Here is a 13,797-nt window from a genome sequence, read left to right as displayed (position 1 = left end):
AGAGAGGGTTTTGCTCTGTCAGCGAGGCTTGAGTACAATCGTGTGATTATGGCTTACTGCAGCCTCGACCTCCTGGGCTCAAGCAATGCTCCCACCTCAGTTTTCTGAGTAGCTGGGACCACAGGTGTGCACTACCACACCTGGATACTTTTTTTTTTTTTGAGATAGGGTCTCACTTTGTCACCCAAGCTGGAGTGCAGTGGTGTGATCTTGGCTCAATGCAACCTCCACCTGCTGGGTTCAAGCAATTCTCCAGCATTAGCCTCCTGAGTAGCTGGGACCACAGGCATGTGCCACCATGCCTGGCTAATTTTTGTATTTTTTGTAGAGACAGAGTTTCACCCTGTTGCCCAGGCTGGTCTTGATCTTCTGAGCTCAAAGAGATCTGCTGCCTCAGCCTTCCAAAGTGCGAGGATTACAGGCATGAGCCACTGTGCCTGGCTCACACCTGCCTAATTAAAAAAAAATTTTTTTTTTGTAGAGACAGGGCCTCACTATGTTTCTCAGGTGGTCTCCAACTCCTGGACTCAAATGATCCTCCTGGCTTGGCTTCCCAAAGTGTTCGGTTTACAGGCATGAGCCACCATGCCTGGCCATGATTTATTATGGATATATAGATCCTATTGTTTCTATTTCATTGGAGAACCCTGAGAGAGAGAGATAGATATATGTGTGTATAGATATATAGCTTCTTATATATATGATTTATACATATGATTTATTTTTTATATATATTATATATAGTATATATATTTTATATATATTATATATAGTATATAATATTTATATATATATCTCTCTTAGGATTTATCAACCTCTTAATCATGTGAGTCAATTCTTTATAATGTATATATTTCTAATGTATACATGTATAATGTATATTTATAGTATACTATAAATATACATTATATTTATAGTATACTATAAATATATATACTATATATATTTAATATATATAATATATATATAAAATATATATAGTATATATATATAGTGTGTGTGTATATATATATATATATATATATATATATATCTTTTATTGGCCCTATCTCTTTGGAGGATCCTGATTGATACATGACTACTACAAACAAAGCTGTTATAATAATTTATGTACAATATTTTATATGAATAGAAATTGTTTTTCTCTGGGATAAATACCCAGGAGGGTGATTGCTTGGTCTTACGGTAAATGTATGTTTAACTTTATAAGAAACTGCCAAACTGTTTTCTAGCATGGCAGTACCATTTTACATCCACTCCTCATGTTAATTATTTGTTATATAAGTTAAATTTGTGAAATTCAGCATGGGCTGACATTTGAAGGCTGGTCATACTTGAATTATAATCACCACCATGACACATCCTTGTTTTAGCTTTCACATATATAAACCAAGCCCAGAGGTCTGAAGGTTTACAGATTTGAAATAACAAACCAGGCCGCCTGAGATTTTCTTGGCTGGAACCAGGTCTTGCCAGGCCTTTGAATCAGCTGGGTGCAGGGAAGGGTCACCAGGAAACTCAGGCTGCCTGGACCGACAGGAAGCGTGGGACGAAGCTTACTCCGGGTCTGGCTCGTGGTCAGCCTGGCTGGGGCCTGAGGCTTCCAGTCTGGCTCAGTGTGCAGTCAGGAAACAGCCTGGGCTCTTGAAATCACCCCACCCCTGAAAAATGAATTCACAAACAGAGACACTCCAGGCTCCTTTCTTTGAGAAATAGCATCTTTTAGCCAGGAATAAGATCAATATACAGAGCTCCTATGACTCCGTTCCTCAGGCTCTGCACACCTCTGTGTCAGTGGCAAGTGGCTTTGGGACTTCTTTTCCAGAAGAAGACTGCTATGGAGTTTTCTTTCAATTTTTAATTAACTTTTCGTTGTTGTTTTAGAGATGAGAGAGTCTCACTATGTTGTCAAGGCTGGTCTTGAACTCCTGGCCTCAAGCAATCCTCCTGCCTCAGCCTCTCAGGTAGCTGGGATCACAAGCATGAATCATGGTGCCCAGCTCTAGAGTTGTTTACCGATGCTTAATATTATGACTTTCTCCTTTCCACCCTCCCTGCACCCCTCACTCCAAGTTAACATGTACAAATATATAGATAATATCTTTATATTTTATTTATATATTATATATCTTTATATTATATTTGTATATTATGTGTATCTTTATATTTTATATATATATATATATATATATATGCAACCTCCGCCTCCTGGGTTCAAGTGATTCCCCTGCCTCAGCCTCCCGAGTAGCTGGGACTACAGGATTACCTCGTGATCCTTCTGCCTTGGCCTCCCAGGGTGCTAAGATTACAGGCATGAGCCACTGTGCCCGGCCACATTTATATATATTTTATAGAGATGAGGTCTTACTATGTTGCCCAGCTTGGTCTTGAACTCCTGGCCTCAAGTGATCCTCCCACCTTGGCCTCCCAAAATCCTAGGATAACAGGTGCAAGCCACCACACCTGGCCCATGTTTTTAATCTTGTCTATGTATCCATATTACCTAACACTGTAAGTTTTTTTAACATACTGCATTTGGGTGCTGTTTTGATAAATAGATTCAATTCGACATCACAATGATATGGACCTTTCTAGTTTTACATTATCTCACCTGAGGCAGGTGAACTGCTAACTCCATTTTATTCAGAATTTCCCAGAGCTAGAACCTACAGATTCATAGCTTTTTTGTTTGTTTGTTTGTTTGTTTGTTTGTTTTGAGATGAGTCTTGCTCTGTTACCCAGGCTGAAGTGCAGTGGCACCATCTCAGCTCACTGCAACCTCCACCTCTTGGGTTCAAGCAATTCTCCTGCCTCAGCCTCCTGAGTAGCTGGGATTACAGACACCTGCCACCATTCCCAGGTAATTTTTATATTTTTAGTAGAGATGGGGTTTCACCATGTTGGCCAGGCTGATCTTGAACTCCTGACCTCAGGTGATCCACCTGCCTCGGCCTCCCAAAGTGCTGGGATTACAGGGTTGAGTCATCTTGCCTGGCCCACCTGCCTTCCCTCCCTCCCTCCCTCCCTCCCTCCCTTCCTTCCTTCCTTCCTTCTTTCCTTCTCTCTTTCCCTCTCTCTCTCTCTTTCTCTTTCTTTCTCTCTTAGCAGAGTCTTACTCTGTTGCCCAGGTTGGAGTGCACCGGCATGATAAAGGCTCATTGCAGCTTTGATTTCCCAGGCTCAAGCAATCCTCCCACCTCATCCTCCCAAAGTGCAGGGATTACAGGTGTGAGCCACTGCACCTGACCTCATATTTGTATTTACAAATATTTTAGACATTTGAAATATTACAGTATTCAGATCTACTTACAAAATGAATGAAAATGACTGTGTATCAAGATACTAACATGATTTTGTGACATGACTATAGCAGTCTTATAAGTAAATTCGGAGTAGTTTAGCAGATCTAAAATTTGTAGTAACATTTAGGCTAGGTGCAGTGACTCACGACTCACGACTGTAATTTAGTACTTGCAGAGGCCTAGGCGGGTGGATCACTTGAGGCCAGGAGTTCAAGACTGGCCTGGCCACATGGTGAAATCTTGTCTCTACTGAAAAAAAAAAAAAAAAAAAAAATTATCCAGGCATGGTGGTGCATGCCTGTAGTCCCAACTACTCAGGAGGCTGAGTCTTGAGAATCACTTGAACCCAGGAGGCAGAGGCTGCAGTGAGCCAAGATCATGCCACTGCATTCCAGCCTCGGTGACAGAGCAACACTGTCTGAAAAATAAAAAACAAAATGCAGAGGAACATTTTAAACCATCACATGTCACTCTGAAGCTTGCTTGTTTCTTAAAATTAAACATTTGCTTGGTTGTAGGAGAAAGTAGCAAACATTCTAGGTGACCACACTGCAGCCTATGAAAGTGGATTTCTGACACTGGGCTCCAGCTTCATTTCCTCAGGGTCTTTGTAGGAGGGCAAGCATTTGAACAGCGTCCAGGTCACACTCCCATTATGCTGTCCTGAACCTCCTCCTAGGGGCAAATGGTGGAAGTGATATAGAAATGGACAGAGCAGGCCACAAACTTTAACATAAGATCCTCTGTGTGTGTGTGTGTGTGTGTGTGTGTGTGTGTGTGTGTGTGTATTTTAATTGAAGTATAATTGATGTGCCATAAAACTGACTCTTGTAAAGTGTACAATTCAGTACTTTAGCTGCATTCACAGCTATGCAACTATCACCACTATCATTTCAGAAGATTTCTTCGCTCCCTGAAAGAAACTCCGTATCCATTGGTGGTCACTCCCCATGATCCCTTCTCAGCCCTAGGCACCCACTCATTTACTCTCTGTGTCTATGGCCTTGCCTACTCTGCACATTTTGTACACCTGGAATCATATACTCTGCTGTCCTTTGTGTCTAGCTTATTTCACTTAGTGTGTTGTCAAGGTTGTAGCATGGATCAATACTGCCAAGAAACATTCCAATGTATGGAGATACCACATTTTGCTTATCCATTTGTCAGTTGAAGAGCTTTTGGGTTCTATTCACTTTTTGGCTTTTATAAATAATGCTGCCATGAACGTTTGTGTACAAATTTTTGTGTAAACATATGTTTGCAATTCTCTTGGGTGTATAGCCAGAAGTGGAATTGCTGGGTCATAGGGTGATACAGCACAACTCTGTGTTTAAGATTTTGAGTGGCGGGGGGCGGTGGCTCATGCCTGTAATCCGAGCATTTTGGGAGGCTGGGACAAGTGAATTACCTGAGGTCAGGAGTTCAAGACCAGCCTGGCTGACCTAGTGAAACCCCATCTCTACTAAAAATACATAAATTAGCGGTGACGCATGCCTGTAATCCTAGCTATTCGGGAGGCTAGGGCAGGACAATTGCTTGAACCCGGGAGGTAGAGATTGTGCTGAGCTGAGACCACACCACTGCACTCCAGCCTGCACTTTTTGAGACTCTGTCACCAAAAAAAAAAAAGGATTTTGAGAAAGCCATCAACATGGAGAAACCCAGTCTTCACAAAAAAAAGTGGGTTGGGGGAGGGAGCGCACAACTTGCGCGCACCCTCTCCCTCGTCCACCGCTGCCGCCTCCTTCTTCTGCGCTGCTGGTGCTGCTTGTGTGCTCCAGGACCTGGTACCTCTTTTGTGAAGAGGCAGCTGAGGAGACTCCGGCGCTCGCCATGGCCGACGAAAAGCCCAAGAAAGGAGTCAAGACTGAGAACAACGATCATATTAATTTGAAAGTGGCGGGGCAGGATGGTTCTGTGGTGCAGTTTAAGATTAAGAGGCACACACCACTTAGTAAACTAATGAAAGCCTGTTGTGAAGGTCAGGGATTGTCAACGAGGCAGATCAGATTCCGATTTGTTGGGCAACCAATCAATGAAACAGACACACCTGCACAGTTGGAAATGGAGGATGAAGATACAATTGATGTGTTCCAACAGCAGACTTTTTTTTTTTTTTTCCCCGAGACGGAGTTTCCCTCTTGTTACCCAAGCTGGAGTGCAATGGCGCGATCTCGGCTCACCGCAACCTCCGCCTCCTGGGTTTAAGCAGTTCTCCTGCCTCAGCCTCCTGAGTAGCTGGGATTACAGGCATGCGCCACCATGCCCAGCTAATTTTTTTTTTTAGTAGAGACGAGGTTTCACCATGTTGACCAGGATGGTCTCGATCTCTTGACCTCGTGATCCACTCGCCTCGGCCTCCCAAAGTGCTGGGATTATAGGCGTGAGCCACCGCGCCCGGCCGGGAACCCTGCTTCTTTACTTCAGAACTCTGTTCTTTAAAGACCAAGATTACATTCTCAATTAGAAAACTGCAATTTGGTTCCACCACATCCTGACTACTACAGCATAGTTTCTCTATTCTTTCATTTTCCCCTTCCCCATTTCTTTATTGTACATAAAGTAAGTGGTATATGTGCACAAGCATAGTATTTTTTTGTTTTTTAACAGCCAATGGTATGTTTTGATTGATATCAAGTGGAGACGGGATGGGGAAAAATACTGATTCTGTGAAAATACCCCCTTTCTCTATTAGTGGCATGCTCATTCAGCTCTTATCTTTATATTCCAATAAGTTATTTTGCTCTCACTGTTTTAACAAAAAAACAACATAAAAATCTTTGCATACCTTGTTTGATTGGAGACTTTTAATGTTTTTCATTTATCATTGTAAAACCAAGGACAATTTTATAACTTTTTTGTGCGTAGCTGTTACATGTAGGGCAATCTGTCTTTAAGTAGGGATAAATTACTCTAAAACAAAATAAAAAAAGAATCCTAGATAGTTTTCCCTTCAAGTCAAGCGTCTCGTTGTTTAAATAAACTTCTTTTAAAAAAAAAAAAAAAAAAAAGTAGCAAGGTGTGGTGGAGCATGCCTGGAGTCTCAACTACTCAGGAGCCTGAGGTGGGAGGATTGCTTGCGCCTAGGAGGCAGAGATTGCAGTGAGCTGAGATCACACCACTGCACTCCACCCTGGGTGACAAGAGTAAGACTCAGTGTCAAAAACACAAAACAAATAATTCAGCATGCTTTCATATTTGTTTTTGAAATTTATCCATAATGATATATATTGCTCTCATTCTTTTTCTTTTCAACTGTATGCAATTTGTTTAGCCTTGTGTTCATGAATATTTGAATTGTTTGCAGTTTTTTGCTACTACAGACAGAGTTGCAATGGGCATTGTTGTTTATTCCATTTCGGGCAAGTGTGTGAGCTTATGGTGTCTATCCAGAAGCAGAACTGGTGGATGGAAGGATTTGTTCACCACTGATTTTACTAGAGATGGCCAAATTGTTCTTCAAAGTGACTGTACTAATTTATACGCTTGGCAGCAGTATGTGAGTTCCCATTTCTGCATGTCCTTGCCAACACTTGCTATTGTCAGTCCTTCAAGTTCTTGCCAACCTGAAGGATGTAAAGTGGTCTTTCACGGTTGTTTTAATTTTCCTTTCCCTGTTAATGAGTTTGGAGGTTCTTTTCACATGCCCTCGACCATTCTGTGAGTTTCCTTTTAATATCCTTTGCCCATTTTCCACTTGGGTTGTTTTTTATTTTCTTCTTGATTTTACAGGAGTTTAAAAAAACATTTTCTGAAAATGAATCTTAACGTCTGTGGCTTTATTTTCACTGTTGTTATGGTTTTTAGATTTTCCTTCTGTTTTCTTTCTTTCTATTGGTAAGAACTTTCTAAAAGAATTTCATAGTATATCCTTTTTGTGTCTTATTGGAGAAATTCTTTTCTACTCTGCTATAAAGAAAATCCCTTATAAATTTTTTCTAACCGTTTTGGAGTTTTGTCTTCAATTCACCTATAATTTATTTTTGTGTATGCTATGAAGTAAAGATCAAACTATTTTCTCCCATTTGGATAACTAATTAAGCCAGCATCACTATCTTTATTTCACTACTTTGAAATGTATTCTCTGCCATATATTGTTTTCAGCTAGCATGGGTCATTTTCTGGCTATATTTTGTTCCACAGGGTTCTTTGTTTCTCCCTGCACAAATACTATACTTTTTTTTTGACACAGGGTCTAGCTGTGTTGCCCAGTCTGGAGTGCAATGGCGCCATCATGGCTTACTGCAGCCTCTGCAGACCTCTCAGCTTAAGCAGTCCTTCTACTTCAGCCTTAGCCTCAGCCTCCCAAGTAGCTGGGATAACAGGTACACACCACCACGCCTGGCTAATTTGTTTTAGTAGAGACAGGGTTTCACCACATTGGCCAGGCTGGTCTCAAACTCCTGGCCTCAAGTGATTTGCTGAACTCGGCCTCCCAAAGTGCTAGGATGACAGGCATGACCCACTGCACCCAGCTGGATTTATTCTTAAGCATTTTATGACTTTTGTTGCTATTGTAAATGGGATTTTTTGTTTTTGTTTTTGAGGTGGAGTCTCACTCTGTTGGCCAGGCTGGAGTGTAGTGGTGTGATCTCTGCTCGCTGCAACCTCTGCCTCCCAGGTTCAAGTGATTCTCCTGCTTCAGCCTCCCAAGTAGCTGGGATTACAGGCACACACCACCACATCCAGTTAATTTTCATAGTTTTAGTAGAGACTGGGTTTTGCCAAGTTGGCCAGGCTGGTCTCAAACTCCTGACCTCAGGTGATCCTCCTGCCTTGGCCTCCCAAAGTGTTGTGAAACAGGTGTGAGCTACTGTTCCTGGCTGTGAATTTGTTCCTAATTGGTTATTCCAGTGGGTAGAAATGCTATTCGGTGTTTTATTTTTCTATTATATCCAGATACCATTCTGAACTCCTTTAAAATGTGTATTTTGTCCAAAGAGTCTCTTGGAGATTTCCATATCACATCATGTGCAAATAAATGTTGTTTGTTTCTTCCTCCCTTATTTTTATGCCTCTTGTTTTATTTTTTACATTTATTAAAAAAAAATTTTTTTAATAAAAATAGAGATGGGGTCTCACTGTGTTGCCCAGGATGATCTCAAACTCTTGGGCTCAAGTGGTCCAGTCCTTCTGTCTCTGCTTCCCAATGTGCTAGGATTACAGACATGAGCCATAGAGCCTGCCTATTTTTTTATTTTTTTATTTTTTTGGTCTTTATTGCATTGCCTAGGCCCTCCAATGTTCTGTTATTTATTTATTCATTTGAGATGGAATCTTGCACTATTGCCCAGGCTGTAGTGTAGTGGCGTGATTTCCGCTTACTGCAATCTCTGCCTCCTGGATTCAAGCAATTCTCCTGCCTCAGCCTCCCATATAGCTGGGACTACAGATGTGCACCACCACCCCCAGCTGATTTTTTTTGTATTTTTAGTACAGACGGGGTAGGATAGTTTTGATCTCCTGACCTCATGATCCACCCGCTTTGGCCTCCCAAAGTGCTGGGATTACAGGTGTGAGCCACTGTGCCTGGCCTATTTATTTATTTTTATTTATTTTTGAGACAGAGTCTTGGTCTGTCGCCCAGGCTGGAGTTCAGTGGCATAATTTCGGCTCACTGCAAACTCTGCCTCCCGGGTTCAAGCAATTCTGCTGCCCTGCCCTCCTGAGTAGCTGAGATTGCAGACACCTGCCACCACACCTGGCTAATTTTTGTTTTAGTAGAGACAAGGCTTCACCATGTTAATCAGGCTGGTCTCAAACTGCTGACCTCAAGTGATCCTCTCACCTTAGCCTTCCAAAGTGCTGAGATTACAGGTGTGAACCACCACGCTGGGCCTGGCCCTCAAGTGTTAAATAGAAATGGTAACAATGGGTTTTCATTCTTTGTTTCTGATCTTAAAGAGAAGACGTCCACATTTCCATTATTATTTCTCCTGTGTGTTTTGATAGAAAATGTTCATCATGTTAAGGAAGTTGGCAGCTAGTCTAGTTTCCTGTGAATTTGTTATTAATGTTATTTATGAATGTTGACTCTTATTGTGTGCTTTTTCTGCTTTTATTAAGATGATCCCACATCTTTCCTTCTTAATTATTCATTTTCTTTATTATGAAACATTTCAAAAACAGAAATAGAGAACAGTACAACAGTTTCAGTAAAAGTTGTCAGTTGCAGGCCATAGGAATCAATTCTATTGGTTTAGGTGGTAAAATGATTCATAAGGAGGAGAGTGGTCTCTGTCTGAATTACAGGGAAGACTGGTTCTCTGAACTGTGGATGCTGCTGCTTGCTCCTCCCACCTCTCCAGTACTGAATCCTAGAGACTGCCAGTAACACGGCTGCACCTGCTCCAGGAACTCTATCCTATGCCACTGGGGGTGGGGTTACTCATATTCCATTTGACTTAAGGCTGAGTGTTTTTATTTATGTATGTATTTATTTATTTATGTATTAATGTATTTATTTGTTTTTTGAGATGGCATCTCACTCTGTTGCCCAGGCTGGGGTACAGTGGCATGATCTTGGCTCACTGCAAACTTCGCCTCCCAGGTTCAAGCGATTCTCATGTGTCAGCCTCCTGAGTAGCTGGGATTACAGGCATGTGCCACCATGCTGGCCTAATTTTTGTATTTTTAGTAGAGATGGGATTTTACCATATTGGTCAGGCTGATCTCGAACTCCTAATCTTGTGATCCCCCTGCCTCAGCCTTGCAAAGTACTGGGATTACAGGTGTGAGCCACTGCACCCAGCCTATTTTTAAATTTTTAAAATTTTTATTTTTGAGACTGAGTCTTCCTCTGTCCCCCAGGCTGGAGTGCAGTGGCGTGATCTTGGCTCACTGCAACCTCTGCCTCCTGGGTTCAAGCGATTCTCCTGCCTCAGCCTCCCAAAGTGCTGGAATTACAGGTGTGAGCCACCATATCTGGCAATGGGCTGAGTGTTTTTGTATGGCTGAGCCCAGGTCATGTGCTTGTACCCTATACATATAGGAAGAAGGTTCAGATATTGTGTGGCCAAAAGGAACAACATTCGTCTTTCCTTCCTTGCCTATTGGATCAGTGGCATGAAGATCCCCAGATGGCTTGAGTGAAGCCTTAGCCTTCCAGTTTATCAGAACCATGACCATGGTAGTATATTCCCCTGGTAGAAACACTCCCCACCTTAGGCACTAGAATATTCAAACTCCCAAATCTAAGGTCATAGGGATGGGCAGCAAGAGTTCTTTAAGTGTGTTCTTAGATGTAAGAGTGAGAGTAGCTACTCTCCACCCTCTGTTTCCTAGATATACACTTTCTAGTTTTGAAGGAAACAACTCCAAATGTTAGCAGCTTTTAAAAGATGTAACTGCATCCTGTAGGCCAACACTTTAAGCCCACAGGGTGTCGTCTCCAGGCTAACCCTGTAAATGAACTTTCAGCAGCCATTCCACAGCCCTCTAAGCCTGCTGCTTCTGGGTGGTGGAACTTGAACTTTAGGTCTCTATGACGTCAAGTCTGAGTTAGCCATTGTAGATTATTCATGTCAACTCCAAAGCCCAAACCTGGGTGAGTATATCAGTGAATTCAGTCCAATCAAGCCATTCATTTATTCATTCATTCATTTATTTATTTATTTCAGAGTCTCACTCTTTTTTTTTTTTTGAGACGGAGTTTCGCTGTTGTTACCCAGACTGAGTCTCACTCTTTCACTCAGGCTGGAGTGTAGTGGTACGATCTTGGCTCACTACAACCTCAGCCTCCTGGGTTCAAGCAATTCTTCTGCCTCAGCTTCCCGAGTAGCTGTGACTACAGGCACTCACCACCACACTCAGCTAATTTTTTGTATTTTTAGTAGAAACCGGTTTCACTGTGTTGGCCAGGCTGGTCTCAAACTCCTAACCTCAGGTGATCCTCCCGCCTCAGCCTCCCAATGTGCTGGGATTATAGGTGCAAGCCACGGCGCTCAGCCAAGCCTTGTATTTTACCATGTTTAGGCTAACATGATGCTTAGAATCCACCTCCACATGTGCTTGTGGATTTGAATTGGCAAGGTCCTGCAACTTTTTCAGTGTATAGACCTTCTCTTTCTAGAGGAAGCCTGTACTGCCCATCTGGGCTATGTTGGGATCTAACTCTCCTTTTGATGCTGGAAGAATGAAGAGAAGATCTGGTGTCCCTTTTAATGAAGCAACTGTCCTAGGTACAGTTATGGAAGGTCCTTTAGGCAGGGATGAGTTGGTTACCTCTACACGGGAGGACCTGCCTGAACAGACAAGGGAGCTTTGAAGGATTTGAGAATTCAAAAGTACCAAAGTCTCAGCCTCGTCTGTGACCACTTAGATGCTCCTGTTCTAAGTCTCAGAGTCCCACTACATCACCACCATGCCCTTGCCTAAGCATTTAACTGTAGCTCCTACATGCACAATAAAGCCCTGGGCTCAGTCTTCCATCAAATCCACCCTGAAAGTATAGGAGGTGAAGGCTCCTTTGAAGATGTCACCAAACCTTTCTTGCTGTCTATTGCATTCTCAGTTCAACATTCACAGCTTTTTTTTTTTTTTTTTGAGACAGGATCTCACTCTATCTCCTAGTGGAGTGCAGTGGTGGTATCTCAGCTCACTGCAACCCCCACCTCCTGGGCTCAAGTGATCCTCCTGCCTCAGCGCCCCAAGTAGCTGGGACTACAGGCATGAGCCACCATGCCTGACTAATTTTTGTATTTTTTTGTAGAGACTGGGTTTCGCCACGTTTCTCAGGCTGGTTGTAACTCCTGATCTCAAGTCATCCACCCGCCTCAGCCTCCCACAGTGCTGGTATTACAGGCATGAGCCACTATGCTAGGCCCTCATTCACAGCTTTTGATTTTTCCTTTTCTCTGTGTAAGCTCTCCAGTGCTGTCCAGAGAGGTCAAGGGACTCTATAATCTTTATAATGATGATTACTGTCACAATGTCTAAGTGCCCAAGCCATTCCAAATCCCAGTGCCTTATCCTCTCCCTGCCCTTCATCCCATGCCACAGCTGATAATTTGAGTGATTTTAATGGTACTGAATGCCATTGATTACACTTGACCCATTCCATGCCCACTATGCCCTTTCCAGGATTCTGTTTTGAGGGGATGGTCTTCCTTCTAGTAACCCCTCCTATTCTGAGATAAATCTTACTTGATCATTTTAATTTTTAAAAATTCCCTGACGAATTCATGATGAATTCGTCAGGGAATTTTGTTTTTGTTTTTGTTTTTCTTGAGACGGAGTTTCGCTCTTGTTACCCAGGCTGGAGTGCAACGGCGCCATCTTGGCTCACCGCAACCTCCACCTCCTGGGTTCAGGCAATTCTCCTGCCTCAGCCTCCTCAGTAGCTGGGATTACAGGCACAAGCAACCATGCCCAGCTAATTTTTTGTATTTTTAGTTGAGACAGGGTTTCACCATGTTGACCAGGATGGTCTCAATCTCTTGACTTCGTGATCCACCCGCCTCGGCCTCCCAAAGTGCTGGGATTACAGGCTTGAGCCACGGCACCCGGCCTCGTCAGGGAATTTTAAAAAATACTGTTTAGGATTTAAGAATCTCTTTTCTTATATATTTATTTATTTGAGATGGAGTTTGACTCTTGTTGGCCAGGCTGGAGTGCACTGGTGCAATCTAGGCTCCCTGTAGCCTTGATCTCCCAGGCTCCCTCTGCCGCCACCTGAGTACCTGAGACTGCAAGTGCATGCCCAGCTAATGCTTCTGGTATATTTTTATAGAGACAGAGTTTTGCCATGTTGCCCAGGCTAGTCTCAAACCCCTGGGTTCAAGCGACCTGCCTGCTTCAGCCTCCCAAAGTGCTGGGATTACAGATGTGAGCCACCATGCTTGACCACCACTCTTATCCTTGATATCCATTTTTCCCCCAACAGCACCATGGGAATGTTTTCCTCTTCATTTTCCAGACTTTTAGGCCACCTAGTTGTAGTCTTATAAGTCAGTAGAGTCTAATTTTTGCACATGACGATGCCCCTAGAGAAAGTCATCCTTGGCTCTGCATGCTGGGTTAATGAACCTGCTGCCTGTGGCTAGAGACGCCCTTGTCTCAGGTTGCACCCAGCTGCCTGAAGGGCCAAGGGGAGCACCTCTCAGCCTCACCTGTAATCCATTTGCCCTCAGATATGGCTCTTATGACTGCATTCCAGTCTGTAAACTGTGAGGAGAAATGATGTATCCAGCCGCCAGGCTGTGCCCTTAAAGGAAATGCATGCCTTCCCCTCCCTTTTACTGCCTTCTTCAGGCTGCAGTGTGGCCATGGTGGGGTGAGCTGCATTGAACTATGCAAGCAACAAAATAGAGTCTGAATCCCCAACAACTAAGAACTGCTAACAGAGAGAGAGGAGCAGTTTAGGTGTGACAGTGCACAAGTGTAGTTCCAGCTCTTTGTGAGGCTGATCACTTGAGCCAGGAGTTTGAGGTTGTAGTGAGCTATGATAGTGCCACTGTACTCCAGCCTGGGCAACAGAGTGAGACCTTGTCTTAGA

General features: G+C 43.1%; 1 pseudogene; it reads left to right on the top strand.

Moving 5' to 3' along the window:
• The first annotated feature begins 5,012 nt into the window (after positions 1 to 5,012).
• On the top strand, positions 5,013 to 5,532 carry LOC128932112 (small ubiquitin-related modifier 2 pseudogene; annotated as a pseudogene).
• Positions 5,533 to 13,797: the final 8,265 nt, after the last annotated feature.

The sequence above is a fragment of the Callithrix jacchus genome, chromosome 5 (genome assembly GCF_049354715.1).
Source record: "Callithrix jacchus isolate 240 chromosome 5, calJac240_pri, whole genome shotgun sequence".
NCBI lineage: Eukaryota > Metazoa > Chordata > Mammalia > Primates > Cebidae > Callithrix > Callithrix jacchus.
This window is presented reverse-complemented; position numbering and strand designations above follow the sequence as displayed.